The sequence below is a fragment of the Sarcophilus harrisii genome, chromosome 5 (assembly GCF_902635505.1).
Source record: "Sarcophilus harrisii chromosome 5, mSarHar1.11, whole genome shotgun sequence".
NCBI classification, from domain to species: Eukaryota; Metazoa; Chordata; class Mammalia; order Dasyuromorphia; family Dasyuridae; genus Sarcophilus; species Sarcophilus harrisii.
The window spans coordinates 253680623-253684152 of record NC_045430.1 but is presented as its reverse complement, the minus strand read 5'-3'; positions in this window follow the sequence as shown (position 1 = coordinate 253684152).

Sequence of the window (3530 nt, the reverse complement as noted above, 5' to 3'; positions counted from 1 at the left end):
ATAAGCTAGTGTTTCTAATACAATATTAAATAATGCTTGTGATAGTGGAACCTTGTTTCACTCCAGATCTTATTGGGAATGGTTGCAGTTTGTCTCCAGTACATATGATGCTTACTGATGGTTTTAAATAGATGCTGCTGATTATTTTAAGGAAAAGTCCATTTATTCCTATACTCTCAAGTGTTTTTAATAGGAATGGATGTTGGATTTTATCAAATGCTTTTCTGCATCTATTGAGATGATCATATGGTTTTGATTAATTTGGTTATACGCATGGCCAATTATATTGATAGTTTTCTAATATTGAACCAGCCCTGCATTCCTGGTATAAATCCTACTTGATCATAGTGTATTATCTTGGAGATGATTTTCTGTAGTCTTTTTGCTAATATCTTATTTAGAGATTTTAGCATCAATATTCATTAGGAGATTGGTCTATAATTTTTCTTTCTCTGTTTTCAGCCTACCTGGTTTAGGTATCAGTACCATGTCTGTGTCATAGAAGGAATTTGGTAGGACTCCTTCATTCCCTATTTTATCAAATAATTTATATATGCATTAGGGACCAATTGTTCTTTAAATGTTTGGTAAAATTCACATGTAAATCCATCTGGTCCTGGGGATTTTTTTCTTAGGGAGTTGTTTAATTGCCTGTTCTATTTCTTTTTCTGAAATGGGACTATTCAAGCAATTACTTCCTCCTCTGTTAGTCTGGGAAGTCTTATATTTTGGAGGTAGTCATCCATTTCACTTAGGTTATCAAATTTATTGGCATAAAGTTGAGCAAAATAACTCCTTATTATTTCTCTAATTTCCTCTTCATTGGTGGAAAGTTCTCCTTTTCATTTTAAGACTACTAATTTCATTTTCCTCCCTCTTTTCTAATCAGATTTACTAAAAGGCTTATCTATTTTATTTGGCTTTTTCATAGAACCAACTCTTAGTTTTATTAATTAGTTCAAAGTTTTTACTTTCAATATTTTTAATTTCTCCTTTTAATTTTAAATTTCAATTTAGTATTTGATTAGGGGTTTTTAATTTGGTCTTTTAGTTTTTTTTAGTTGCAAGCCCAATTCATTAATCTTTTCTTTCTCTGTTTTTATTCAAGTAAGCCTCTAAGGATATAAAATTCCCTCTTACTACCTCTTTGGCTGCATCCACAAATTTTGGTATGATGTCATCATTGTCATTATCTTGAGTGAAATTATTAATTGTATCTATAATTTGCTGCTTCACCCAATCATTCTTTAAGATGAGATTGTTTAGTTTCAATTACTTTTGGTCTATTTCCCCTAATTTTTTGTTGAATGTAGTTTTTATTGCATCATGATCTGAGAAAGCATTTACTATTTTGCTTTCTTGCATTTAATTTGAGGTCTTTATGTCCTAATATATGGTCAATTTTGAATAGGTTCCATGAACTGCTGAGAAGAAAGTATATTCCTTCTATCTCCATTCAATTTTCTCCAAAGATCAACATACCTAATTTTTCTAATATTCTATTTACTTCTTTAATTTCTTTCTTATTTGTTTTGTGGTTTGATTTGTCTAATTCTGAGAGTTGCAAGGTTGAGATCTCCTACTATTACAATTTTGTTGTCTATTTCTTCTTGCAACTCTCTTAACTTCTCCTTTAGGAAGCTGAGTGCCATCACTTGGTGCATATATGTTTAATATTGATATTGCTTAGTTGTTTATGCTACCTTGTGAGGATGTAGTTTCCTTCCTTATCTCTTTTAATTAGATCTATTTTTACTTTTGCTTGATCTGAGATAAGGATGGCTACCTCTTTTTGACTTTCACCTGAAGCATAGATGATTGTTGCTCCAGTCACTTTCCTTTACTCTATATGTATCCCCTGCTTTAAATGTGTTTCTTGTAAACAACATATTGTAGGGTTCTGACTTTATGATCCAGTCTGCTATCTGCCTCCCTCTTTATGGGGGAGTTCATCCCATTCACATTCTGAGTTAGAATTACTAAATCTGTATTTCCTGCCATCCTAATAACCCCAGATTGATGCTTTACTTATTCTTGCCTCCCTAACCTCTTTCCCCTTTTAAACTTATGTTCCCTCTTGTGATGCACGATACTTGTCCTCTTTATAATCCCTCCCTCCCCCTTTGAGTCTTTCCCCTTCCTTCCCTTATTACTCTTTCTTTTCCTTTTTCCTCTCCCCGTTTTTAATGTAGGAGAATTTTCTCTAAAAGCAAATGTCAATTATTTTTTCTTTGATAGCCAACTCTGATGAGGTAAGATTCACACAATGTTTCCTCCCCTCTCTAAATTCCCTCAGATATGTATTAAGTTTCCTTAGCCTCTTTGTGAGGATGTGGTTTCTCTTTTTATCCCTCACTTCCACACCTTATTCTGCCATCATCCCTTTTCCATATCTACTTCCCTTTTTATAGTTATATCAGTACAATCAAATTTTATGTATTCTTTTTGTATATCCACAACAAATGCACAATTCTGAGAGTTATTTTTACGCTTATTTCTTGCATCTCTTGAGTTCTATTCTTGGAGATCAAATTTTTGTGCTTAATTCTGGTTTTTTCTTCAGAAACAAATGGAATTCATTTTGTTTCATTAAATGTCCATCTTTCTTCTGGAAGAAAATGCTCAGTTCACTGGGTAGTTTATTCTTGGCTGCATCCCAAGTTCTTGTGCCTTTCAGATATATCATTTCAGGCCCTTCTTTCCTTTAATGTAGAGCAGCCAGATCTTGGGTGATCCTTATTGTGACACCTGTATTATTTAAATGGTTTTTTTGGCTGCTTGTAAAATTTTTTTTCCTTAATCTATAGTTCTGAAATTTTGCCTACAATATTCCTTAGGTTTTATTTTTGGGTTTCTTTCAGAAGGTGTTCGAGATTCTTTCAATGCCTATTTACCTTCTAGTTCTATTACATCTAGGACAGTTCTCTTTGATGATTTCTTGTAAATAGTATCTAGGCTCTTTTTCATCATAGTTTTGGAAGGTCCAATAATCCTCAGATTATCTCTCCTGAGATCTTTTACAAGTCTGTCGTTTTTACAAGTAGATAATTCCTGGTTTTTCAGTTTGTCATTTTTTGTTTTGCTTGACTGATTCTTGCTGTCTCAATGAATCGTTAGTTTCAATTTGTTCAGTTCTAATTTTTAAAATTATTTCTTCATTAGTTTTTACTTCTTTCTGTATATGTCAATTGAGGTTTTGAATGTATTGTTTTGGTCTGTGGAATTTTTTCCATTTCACTAGTTTTTTTTTAGTGAATTATTTTCTTTTCCAATTCCAGGATTCCTACTTCGCGTGTTGCTTTGTCTTTTCAATTCACGGATCCTACTTTCTTGCGTGTTCTTTGTCTTTCCAATTCCAAATCCTACTTTCTAGTGAGTATTCTTTATTTTTCCAATTCGTATTTCAGGAGATTGTTGTCTCTCTGATAAAGGCTTCTCTTTGCCTTTCCCCATTTATCTTCTAACTCTCTTTGAGACTTTTAATGGTCTCTTCTATAGAGAGCATCATGTAAGGAGGACAGTCTGATGCA